The 12,245-nt window shown below is 46.5% G+C and overlaps 1 long non-coding RNA gene across 3 annotated transcripts in view; it reads left to right on the plus strand.

The window, feature by feature from the left end:
- The window catches only part of LOC109438342 (uncharacterized), an 84,919-nt gene that overhangs the window by 16,602 nt on the left and 56,072 nt on the right, over positions 1-12,245 (plus strand). For all 3 annotated transcript variants that reach the window (XR_012492846.1, XR_012492847.1, XR_012492845.1), the window contains exon 2: positions 11,249-11,469. This is a non-coding gene — a long non-coding RNA (uncharacterized LOC109438342). The remainder of the gene's footprint in view (positions 1-11,248; positions 11,470-12,245) is intronic.

Consider the following 12,245-nt stretch of genomic DNA (forward strand, 5'->3'; position numbering starts at 1 on the left):
CTTGCCCAGAGCAACACCTGTTGAGGCCCAACTTGCCCAACTTTCCCAGCTCCCATCCGGGCTCTCAGCCAGGGCAGCTCAAGGACCAAGATGAAGGCCTGGCTCCCCCTGCTGGTGAGCCTGGACACCGACACCAGCTTGAGTGATCTCAAATATGGTGGGGAAACAAACTGTCCTGGATCCTCTGGGGATACAGAGTTGAATAAGAACAGTCCACGTCTCCCTCTTTCGTTTTATTCAAGGGAACCAGAGAGATTTACTTCAGTTCATTCTCCCAAAGGCAGGATTTACCTCTGTGGGGACACAGTCCCAGATAGCAGTTTCCAGTTACGTGGAAAGATGCTGACTCAGGTTGTAGATTGCCATCAGCTGTGACTAGTTAGCCGCCAGCTGTTACCGGTTAGCCATTAGCCAGTAATATAACTGCTTTGGCTACGCTGGCAGGGGTTGTTGGTTGGTTGGTGGGTTGGGAGAGAAGCGGCCGGCAGATTGTGGATCGTGTTGATCCTACTTCCTATGTCTCCCCTTTCCGCCAGTGAGACTTGCGTGCAGGAGGACCCCTCGTTGGGGTACTGGCAGATGTTTGCTTTTCTGTCTCAACCAGCCACCATTGAGAATACAGTGGTATGAACCCCCTATCCATGTCTCCATTGGTGCTCCTTTTTGGCCTCACCATATCCCGCGTTCTTGTGCAGGGAGCGGGACCAGAGACCCTGCATTACAATCTCCCTGTAGTGTGGAAGGAAATGAGGCTCAGAGAGTTGAAATGATTCTCCCAGGGTCACACAGTAAGTTGAGGCTTCCTTCACTGCAGAGCCAATGAGGAGGCAGACATGCCCACTGACTGACATGAGGACCACTGGACCCCCACAGGGAGATCTCATTGTGTCTTCTCATCTCCATCGTCCAAGACCCCCTTGTGGAGACAGAGCCCCAGAGAGTAGTTCACAGGCTCTCGGCCTCACGTGGCAGGATGCTGGCTCGGGTGGTGGATGGCCGTCGGCTGTGGCTGATTGGCCTTCGGCTGTGGCCGGTTAGCCGATTGGCCACTGGTATAACTGCTGCGGCTACGGAGGAGAGCTGAGGACTGCCGAGGAGCCGAGCAGAGCCGAGCAGAGTGGAAGAGGAGAGCCGAGGAGAGCGGAAGAGAGAAGAGGAACAGAGTCGAGAGAGTGGAGGAGGGTCGTCGGTCGGTCGGTTGGCGGAAAGGCAGACGGCAGGTCGCGCATCCAGTGTGCCAAGCCTCCAGTGAGACCATAGTGGTATGACTCCCCTACCTATGGCTCCGTGGGTGTTCCTTTTTGGCCTTACCATATCCTGCATTCTTGTGTGGGGAGCGGGAGCAGAGACCCCGCAGGCCACCCCGCCTGAAAAATGGTGGGCGAGCAGGGTCTCCCACACGACACCCTTCTTGCCATATTCTTCCATTTCTGTATTCCGGGCACACTCAGGGAGCACCTGGGCCAAAAGGATTGCTGATGTTCAGTAGATTTGCCACCAGAGAGACACAATGGGCAAGGTGGCTAAGTGCCTAGTGGGTAAGGGTCCTGGTATAGGAATTAGGGGTTCCTGAGAAGAGGCCTGCAATGGCCCTCCAGTAGGGGAGTTCCCACTCCATGTCTGATATAGTCCCTTCTCAAATTTGTATTAGTCTTGTTGCCTTCAATGAAGCAAATCCTTTAACAGCTTCCATCACTTTGTTCTTGTTGTTCAAGATCATAGCTATGGTGTGGGACATGCCTGATTGATGAGAAATAACCATCATTGATTTTTTTACCTTCATAGACTTAATCACTTTTAATTTTGTTTTCAGGTTAATCACTCAACATGGCCTCTTACTGGCAACAGTAGCGGTGGATTTTGCATGCTTAGGGGTCATGATGAACAAAACAACATGAGATTAAATCAAGCACAAGAGAAAATGATGCAATCAAGACACTAGATGCATGAGGCTGTTGCCAGCATAACGCGGCATTACTGTTTTACAGAAAACTTTTTTATAAGTAGAAAGAGGACACTCCAAAATAACTTAAAAAGTGTAGTAAATACATAAACCAGTAACATAGTTTATTGTCATTATCAAGCGTACTGTACTGTACATAATTGTATTGCTGTACTTGTATGCAACTGGCAGCACAGGTTTGTTTCCACCAGCATCACCACAAACATGTGAGTAATGAGTTGCACTATGACGTTATGATGGCTACGATGTCACTAGGCAATAGGGACTTTTTACCCCGATTATAATCTTTTTTATTTATTTATTGGGGTGACAATTGTTAGTAAAATTACATAGATTTCAGGTGTACAATTCTGTATTACATCATCTATAAATCCCACTGTGTGTTCACCACCCAGAGTCAGTTCTCCTTCCATCACCACATATTTGATCCCCTTTACCCTCATCTCCCACCCCCTACCCCCCTTACCCTCTGGTAACCACTAAACTATTGTCTGTGTCTATGAGTTTTTGTTTCTCATTTGTTTGTCTTGTCCTTTTGCTGTTATTGGTTTATATATCACACATCAGTGAAATCATATGGTTCTCTGCTTTTTCTGTCTGATTTATTTCGCTTAGTATTATACTCTCAAGATCCATCCATGTTGTCACAAATGTTCCTATATCATCTTTTCTTACCTCCTAATAGTATTCCATTGTGTATATATACCACAACTTCTTTATCCATTCATCTATCGAAGGACATTTTGGTTATTTCCATGTATTGGCCACCGTAAATAAAGCTGCAATGAACATTGGAGCACACGTGTCTTTATCTATAAATGTTTTCAGATTTTTTGGGTAGATACCCAGGAAAGAGATTGGTGGGTCATATGATGATTCTATTCGTAATTTTTTGAGGAACCTCCACACTGCCTTCCATAGCGGCTGCACCAGTCTGCATTCCCACCAACAGTGTATGAGGGTTCCTTTTTCTCCACAGCCTCTCCAACACTTGTTACTGTTTGTCTTGTTGATGATAGCCATTCTGACTGGGGTGAGGTGATATCTCATTGTGGTTTTCGTTTGTGTTTCTCTGATGATTAGTGATGTTGAGCATTTTTTCATATGTCTATTTGCCATTTGTATGTCCTCTTTGGAGAAGTGTCTCTCCAGGTCCTCTGCCCATTTTTCAATTGGGTTGTTTGTTTTTTTGTTGTTGAGTTTCATGAGTTCCTCAGCTTCTGTATGTCTGGAAAGGTCTTTATTCCTCCTTCATATCTAAAAGATATCTTTGCTGGATATATTATTCTTGGCTCATGATTTCTCTCTTTCAATAGTTTGAATATTTGGTTCCACTCCCTCCTGGCTTATAGAGTTTCTGCTGAAAAATCTGATGATAATCTAATGGGCTTTCCTTTGTAGGTTACCGTCTTCTTTTCCCTGGCTGCCTTGAGGATTCTTTCTTTGTCATTGATTTTAGACAGCTTCGATACAATGTGCCTTGGAGAAGGCCTGTTGGGATTGAGGTAATTAGGTGTTCTAGTTGCTTCTTGGATTCGAGGATCCATTTCTGTCCACAAGTTTGGGAAGTTCTCATGGACAATTTGAATATATTCTCTGTTCCCTTCTCTCTTTCGTCTTCTTCTGGTCTGCCCATTATTCTTATATTGCTCTTTCTGATGGAGTCAGAAAGTTCTTGTAGAGTTCTTTCATTTCGTTTAAGTCTCAAGTCTCTTTCTTCTTCCATCCGTGTCATTTCCAGGTTTCTATCTTCGATGTCACTGATTCTTTCCTCCATCTGGTCAACTCTACTACCTAAGCTGGTTATTTCATTCTTAATTTCTTCTATTGAGTTCTTAATCTGCAGAAATTCTGTTTGGTTCTTTTTAAAATTTCAATTTCTTTCGTAAAATGCTCATGGTGTTCTTTGATTGTGTTTCTGAGTTCATTAAACTGCCTTTCTGTATTTTCTTGCATCTTGCTGAGTTTTTTCAGAACTGCAATCTTGAATTCTCTGTCATTTAAGTCACATATTTCCATATCTTTAAGTTCCTTTTCTGGAGACTTTTCACTTTCTTTCTGAGCTGTCTTGTTGCCCTGGTTATTCATGGCAATTACTGATTTATTATTTCTCTTCCTAGACATCTACAGGAGTGGTTCTGCAACAGGTTGATAGGAAGAGGTCTTTCTTTTGTTTTCCAGTACTTGTTGGTAGAATGTTTTATTTTTACTCCAACTGCAGCCTTTTTGTTTTCTCTCTCACACGGTAGTGCTATGTTTTCTCTGCACTATTCCAGCTTGTCACACAATGGGGGGTGTCGTGCGGGAGACCCTGCTCGCTGCGCCATTTGTTGTGCGGGGCGGCCTGCGGGGTCTCTGCTCCTGCTCCCCACACAAGAACGCAGGATATGGTGAGGCCAAAAAGGAACACCCACGGAGCCACAGGTAGGGGAGTCATACCACTATGGTCTCACTGGAGGCTGGGTTCACTGGATGTGCGACCTGCTGTCCATTTTTCTGCCAACCGACCAACGACTCTCCTCCACTCTCCTCAGCTCTGCTCCTCTTCTTGGCTCTCCTCGGCTCTCCTTGGCTCTCCTCTTGCAGGCTCAGCCACCATCTTCTTGCTAGCTCCCATTTCTTTGCTAGTGTAGCCACAGCAGTTATATTAGTGGCCAATGGCTCACTGGTTACAGCTGACGGCCAACTAGCCACAGCTGATGGCCATCCAATCACAGTTGATGGCCATTTACTACCTGAGCCAACTCCTCTCCACGTGAGGCAGAGAGCCTGTAAACTACTCTCTGGGGCTCTGTCCCCACACTCCACCCCTACAGGGTCTCGCTTCATAATCTACGCAACAAGCGTCTTCTGTGAGGGTCCGTGTGCCATATTAGCCTACTGACACCTACGGACGAAAAGAAACGGTAGTCTTAGGAACCAACAATTGCAAATCCCTTCCATCTGGGAGGATACACGCTAGCTTTTTGTCCTGGGAAAGGCGGGTCGCTGCCACTGGCACCTTTCCCGGTTTGTGGTACCAGACCTTTATGGCAGTGCTTGGGGTCCCTTGCATAGTTTCAACATGTACAGAACAGGGGACCCCATAATAGGCCATAGTGAGAGCACATAGTTTCCTCGCAAAATCATCCCGGTATCGGGACCTCTGTATACTACAGTCACTTGCGGTGGCCACTCAGCCACCACCCCTGGCGTCACTTGCAAATCATGAGTCAAACCGGCCCCCCATGGGGCTATCAGGCCCAACCATCGACAGTGGGGGCTATTGACCTGCCAGGGCCAAGTCCGTTACATAGTGATATGTCCCCAGGCGGACAGTCAGACGATCCATTAAATCATGAATTGAAGGCCCTGCAGCGTGCAAGGGTGGCATCACCTTATTTAACTCCCTATAGTCCACAGTCATTCGCCAGGTCCCATCTGGCTTCTTGACAGGCCATGCTGGGGAGTTAAAGGGACTGTGCGTTGGCCTCACAATATGTGCCTTCTCCAATTCCAATATTGTACGACCATTCTCCTCCTGTCCTCCTGGCAGGCGGTACTGTCGCACTGTAACCATGCGCCAGGGCTGTGGCAACACTTGAGGAGGGTGGTGAGCATGCCCGCGTGTCACCGCTTTCACCACCGGGATCCGGAGACGGAACTCTCCTACCGACGTCTGTAAGCTGAGGCCATGTAGCACGTCCACCCCTAGAATATACTCCGGAACGGGGGGGGGGGGACATAAACCTTGTAGGTACAAGGAGGGAGCCTTCCTATACCCAGTGGTAAGGAAACAGCTTTCACAGTCACAGTCTTTCCCTTGTAGCCATCAATGCAGATTGCTGGTCCAGGGAACAGTTCTGGGTTCCCATAAACGAGACTGCAGTCGGCGCCAGTATCAACTAGAGCCAAAACCCTCTGTACATTCGCAGGGGACCAATGTATGGACAGTTCCACGTGGGGCCTCCGGTCCCTGCTCGTCCCCTCTGACCGGGTACCTTGGCCCCACCCCTAATCAAGCTGAAAGGAGTCGGCCTCAAGTGGCTGCATGAAGTCCTGGAGGGACACGGGTCGCGCTTTCCCAGACTCCTCCTTTATGCTTCTCCGGAATTGTTGTTCCGGACGCAACTGTTTCCAAAGTTCCAGCAGGAGTGCATTGGGTTGTCAGTCTATTTTCTTCCTATCGACCCCTGCTGCCACGAGATCACGCCACATCTGTGCGCGTGTTAGTCTCTGAGGCTCGCGACCTCGCCCCTTTACCTTTGGTTTGGGCTTCCAGGTCTCAACTGTGTGGACCTCCTGTCTTAACTTCCTTCACCTCCGGCTTTCAACATCCCCTAGGGTGGCCATGGCAGTTGTAACTTCATGAATCCATCGCCCTACATACGGTGTAAGAATAGCAACCAAGGATCCAAAAGCACTCGCAGGTGCAGTATCCAAAACCAGATCTCTCATGCTGGCAGTAAAAAGCTCGTCATCTGGGCCCTGCATGTTGAGGTTAAAAATAGCATGTCTCATACCCATTTCATGGATTATTTGCGTAAGTTCTGTATATGACTGCCATTGACTCACAGTGTCTGGCAGCTCGCCAGCCTGTTCCCATACTGTGCGTACCACAGCCGTGAGCCACGCCATTAGAGAATGGTTGCCCTGGTTGTTGGCCAACCTATGGCAGTTCTGTAACCTTTGTCGCAGGGATGGAGGTACTGTCACGAAGGCTAGCTTTTCCATCTCGCCTGGGGAGCAGAGAATGTTGTCTGCTCCCTCATCCCATAAACGTAATAGCCAAGCCAAGACTGGCTCTCCAGGGCGCTGTCTGTACCGCCTCCCCAGCTCCTGCAACTCAGTGGGAGTGTATGGGGCGTAGGTTGTGAACTCAGTCACAGCTGGGTTGCCGGCAGCAACACCCCCGGGGCCCAAAGGTTGCTCACGTTTTCCCCTTTGCTTCAAGATTGGCCGGGCTTGGGGTTTGGGAGCTACATTGTCTCCACTGGCTTCCTCCACCTCTGCCTCAGAGTCTCCACCTTGGGGCCCCTGTTCTAACAGGCGGACCTGGGCTTCTAGCGCTTCCAACCGGGACACCTGGTCAGGCACCTGGGCCATTTCATGAAGCCCATTTTCTGTGTTGAGACTCAAGGCCGTGAGGAACATCCAGCCCACGTGACCGGCTGTAGCCTTCTCCTCCTCCGGCAACCGCTCAGCCAGAGCCCACAGGGTCTTCTCCACACTGGCCGGAGAGCCTTCCATGTCCTCCCACCTTTCCTTGGGGGTCCAACTCCTGAGAACAGTGGCCACCGAACACCATACACTGTGTGGGGGCCACATGTACTCCTGCCCAGAGTCAGACGCCATTCCTACCTGGTCAGAATCTTGCTCACCATGCCAGGTGTCTGAGTGGGTGGAGGCCTCCTTGTAAGCTGTCCACCACCCTCGGATCCTAAGGCCACAGCAGATCAACAAAAGGAGGACAATGCCTTCTATGGCCAAGAAGGTGGTGTGCCAGCTGGAGGCTTGAGTCTCCCAGGCAGACCGTGCCTCCCGTTCCCAGTGTCGCTCCTCATGGGCCTCCTGAGACTGCGTTTTCACACGCACAAACTGCTCTACCATCCCTCGGAGAGCCTTGGCCGGCGCCATACCCTGCTCGCTGCGCCATTTGTCGTGCGGGAGACCCTGCTCGCTGCGCCATTTGTCCATTTGTTGTACGTGGCGGCCTGCGGGTTCTCTGGTCCCTCTCCCCACATAAGAACGCAGGATATATGGGGCCTAGCAAGAAGATGGTGGCTGAGCTGGCAAGCATGGACTGCAGTTAGCACGGCTCTCATCATGCTATTGAAAATGAGGGGATGCCTTCAACAGTCTCATAATTTGGTCTCTTGCCTGAAATCATCTCTCCTTGCCAGTCTCCTTGCTTTCAGTAATGACACCACCATTCATTCATTCACTCAGCCAAGAAGTATCCTGCCAAGTCCCATGGTATAGGTATGGACAAAGACTTGTTAGAGCAGAAAGCTTTCTTCTGGGTTTTCGTACAGTGCTTACCTTACGCTCAGCCAAGGATCACTGCAAACTCAAGTACAATATGAAACTATGAATAAACTAAGGACCTGTGGACAAGTAAAAGAGTTTACATAATTAAAATACAGGCGTACTGTGAAATTGTAAGCAGCTGTTATTTTTGGCAATCATTCATTTCGTAAATATTTATTGAAATTTTATTTTTTGGTTTTATTCTGGGCACACAAGGTTTATGTAACAATATGATTAATGTCCAGGCTATATTATTAATTGTAAAAATCAAGTTCTCAGATAATACATATGACATCAACTAATATTTTGAGATGATAAACATGTCATGGACCCTAATTTAAACACTATTTGTATTATGCTATTTGGTACCCATAACAACCTTCTGAAATAGGTGGTATTTTTATCTACATGCTATAGAAAATAGAACTGAGACTTAGAGGAGTAAATGACTTACCTATGCTACTGTTTAAGTAATTATGATCAGCTATAGCAGACTATATAAAAAAGCAGAAATGCATTTCTCACAGTTCTGGAGGCTGAAAGTCTGAAATTAAGGCACTGGTAGATTCAGTGTCACCTCAATAACTGCAGTAAATGCATTTAACAAAATTTAACACTGATTTAACATTTAAAACATCAGAAGACAAGATATAAAGAAGTTACTCATTTTGTCAATGCTCATCTATGAAAAATCTACAGAACCATCACAATGATAAAATATTAAATTATTTTCCTTTAAAATTGGGAGAAAGTTAAGGGTTTTTGCACTTACAACTTCTATTTATCATTTTAATGGAGGATTTAATCAATGCAATAAAGCAAGGAAAAGAAGAAAAAAAAAAAAAAAGAACGCAGGATATGGTGAGGCCAAAAAGGAACACCCACGGAGCCATAGGTAGGGGAGTCATACCACTATGGTCTCACTGGAGGCTGGGTTCACTGGACGTGCGACCTGCTGTCCGTTTTTCTGCCAACCGACCAACGACTCTCCTCCACTCTCCTCGGCTCTGCTCCTCTTCTCGGCTCTCCTCAGCTCTCCTCGGCTCTCCTCGGCTCTCCTCTTGCAGGCTCAGCCACCAACTTCTTGCTAGCCCCCATTTCTTTGCTAGCATAGCCACAGCAGTTATATTAGTGGCCAATGGCTCACTGGTTACAGCTGACGGCCAACTAGCCACAGCTGATGGCCATCCAATCACAGTTGATGGCCATTTACTACCTGAGCCAACACCTGTCCACATGAGGCCGAGAGCCTGTAAACTACTCTCTGGGGCTCTGTCCCCACAGGGGGATTCCCTGGGAGACAGGCTTCTCGTCTGTTAAGAGTTTGTCTGGGTCACAGGGTGCAGTGTCCATGTGGGGTTGCGGAGAGCTTTTGAAGTTCCAAAGCTCTTCCTGCACCAGATTCAGAGCCCGTATGTTTCAGCAGTTCTGTTTACACCTGCAGGGATCCGCCCAGATAGGTGGGACCAGGGGCGGGGTGAGTTGTGAGAGGTGGCCCAGAGCAATGGCGGCGACCACCACCACAGCCAGTCCTGCTTCCACAGCTCCCTCCCCTTTGCTGGAACTAGTTGGGCTGCAAATTTGTGTCTGCGGTCCACAGTTCTCAGAACAGCAAATATTGTATTCTTTTGATCTGACACTGCTACTGTTTCGCTTCTAGCACCGGGCAGGTGGGGGCATGGCGAGCTCTGGGAGGGTAGGGAGGGGGCGACTAGTCTCAGTGCCTAAGGCTTCCGTTCTCTGCTCAGCAGTGAGGACTTAAACCACTGTTTTCAGCCTTCTTCCCTCAGTCTTTTCTCCGAGGTCTCTGCCATGAGCATTGGGTTCAGCCGTGTTATATGCTGCCCCCTCAGCCTTGTGGGCCATAAGCGGAGCCCTTGCAGTCCGAATTCTTCCCTCTCTTGCAGCTGTGATAGTTCCGGGAAGCAGCGAGCTTGGAGCACTGAGCTAGGTCTGCGTCCTGCGCCTGTGTGGATCCGTCTCCGCACTTCTCCCTTCCCTCCTCCCCTGCTCGCGTGATTTGCCCTCCTTTAGGTGAATTCAATAGTGGGCCTCGTCGTCTTGCCTGTCTGCTCTGCAGGGAGTTCTTTGTGGAGTTATAGTTGTTCAATTAGTTGTAAATTTTAGGGGAGTTTTACAGAGGCTCACCGCACGCCGCCATTTTGATCGGGATCCATGGCCCCGATTATAATCTTATGACTGTAATATTATTTAAAGCCTTAAAATTGATGACTGTTATATACACATAAAGGACATTTTTATGCCTTCTATTTCCCAGTCATTGCATTTTTTGCCTTAAAATTCTACTTTCTCTGGCTTTTAAAAAATGTTTCATTTACTTCATATATCTTTGCCTATCCCCTTATTTTTTAACCACTTGAAACCATTTCCCTTTGAGTGTTTTATAAAAACATTCACATTTACTATAATTACTAGTCTGATTGAGCTACTATAATATTTTATACTTTATATATTTTTTGTTCCTTTTTATTTTCTTGTTTTGTTTTTTTTAATTAAAGTTTTTTTGGGTGACAATTGTTAGTAAAGTTACATAGATTTCAGGCATACAATTCTGTATTACATCATCTATAAATCCCATTGTGTGTTCACCACGCAGAGTCAGTTCTCCTTCCATCACCATGTATTTGATCCCCCTTACCCTCATCTCCCAGCCCCCACCCCCCTTACCCTCTGGTAACCACTAAACTATTGTCTGTGTCTATGAGTTTTTGTTTCTCATTTGTTTGTCTTGTTCTTTGGTTATTTTATTGTGTTTTTGCTACATTTTTCCTTGCTCTTTCTCTCTCTAGTTACTTAAAACTTTTCATTCAACTTTTATTCTACTAGTGGATAGATACTTATTTTTAAATCTCTTAAATTTATTAATATCAAGAATAAAACCATAGCTATTGACAAGAAAATGACAATATTATGTTAAGTGAAAGTTTTAACTTTTCTCCTTCCCAGTTTTTGTCAAATTGTGATATAAAAACTCCAGGTAATAATTATGAAATCTTTATTATACATAATGGTAAGAATTGTTTTTATCTTTTTTCTTGAGTTTCATATCATATTAATTACAATTATTTAGTTTATATAATTTTATTTACTTCTATTTATTTATTCTTCTTTGCCTTTTTTTCTATACTACATTTTTTGAGGTCTTTATTTTGATTTATTTCTCAGATGGCAGAAATATTTCCTAAGGTAATATTTTCAAAGTGGAAATAAAGTGCACCAACATCTTGTACTAGTTATCACTTTGTTGCCTTTCAGCTCCAAATCCACGCTCGTAAGATCCCTGGAACATGTCTCCCTTGCCAGATGGCACGTTCTAAGCTTTGTCAATAGAGAGCACTAAAGGGACAGGAGGATGAGGAACCTTCTCTTCCTGGTTCCATTGCACTTTCCTTCCTACTTGGTCCCAGGATTCTGAACACCCCATGAAGCTCCCTCACAGCAAGTTTCATCTTGCTGACACCTTCACGGCTAGTCCTGTGAGTATCCTGCCTGGTTTCCTGAGTTCAACCCCCTCAGAGTCAGATTCCTGATGTAGAGCATAGGTGACTCAGCTGGTTTCTTGGAAAGCCGAGCATGTAGCACTGTCCCAGGGCAGCGTCTCATTGAGTTCTGAGGTAGCCATAAGTGGCTTCACCAGGAATTCAGCAGCATCCCATAAAAGCAACTTCCTGAGGAATTATGTGAGCATCCAGCAAGAGGCTTCCATTTGGTAGCCTCAGCCCGCAGTCCTCTACCCACCAGCCTTGGCTCTCTAACTATGGACCCAGGGAACTTCTCTGCCATCCAGTGGGCTGCAACCACAACTTCTCCAAGGGCTAAACCCCAACCTTAGGATGCCTCCTCCCCTTCCAAGCATGCTCCTTCTTTGTGGACTCTCCATCAGCCCTAGGAGATTTTTAAACATTCCCGTTTATGCCCATGGCGTTGTTAATTCCCTGAAAATAGTTAATATTTCTTATATCAAACTTTCCCTGTTCAGATTAGTGTGTGACTTCTAGATCAGAGGCAAGAGAAAGCTGTGGGTTATTTCTTGCCTTCTCTACTCAGAATGGAAGAAAACAACAACAATGATTGATGCTATTAATATCTCTGAATATTTTACTGGTTTCTGGAATCTGCACAGAGCAGAAATCCTGCAAAATTATGGCTCGCTGTAAAAGGGTGCTATGTAGGGCAAGGTCATTGCAGATGAAGACATAGTGAGAGTCAAATCAATTGGAGAAAGCTCTGTCAGTCCCTCCTTACTCCTGCC

Source organism: Rhinolophus sinicus, linkage group LG17, assembly GCF_036562045.2.
Source record: "Rhinolophus sinicus isolate RSC01 linkage group LG17, ASM3656204v1, whole genome shotgun sequence".
NCBI lineage: Eukaryota > Metazoa > Chordata > Mammalia > Chiroptera > Rhinolophidae > Rhinolophus > Rhinolophus sinicus.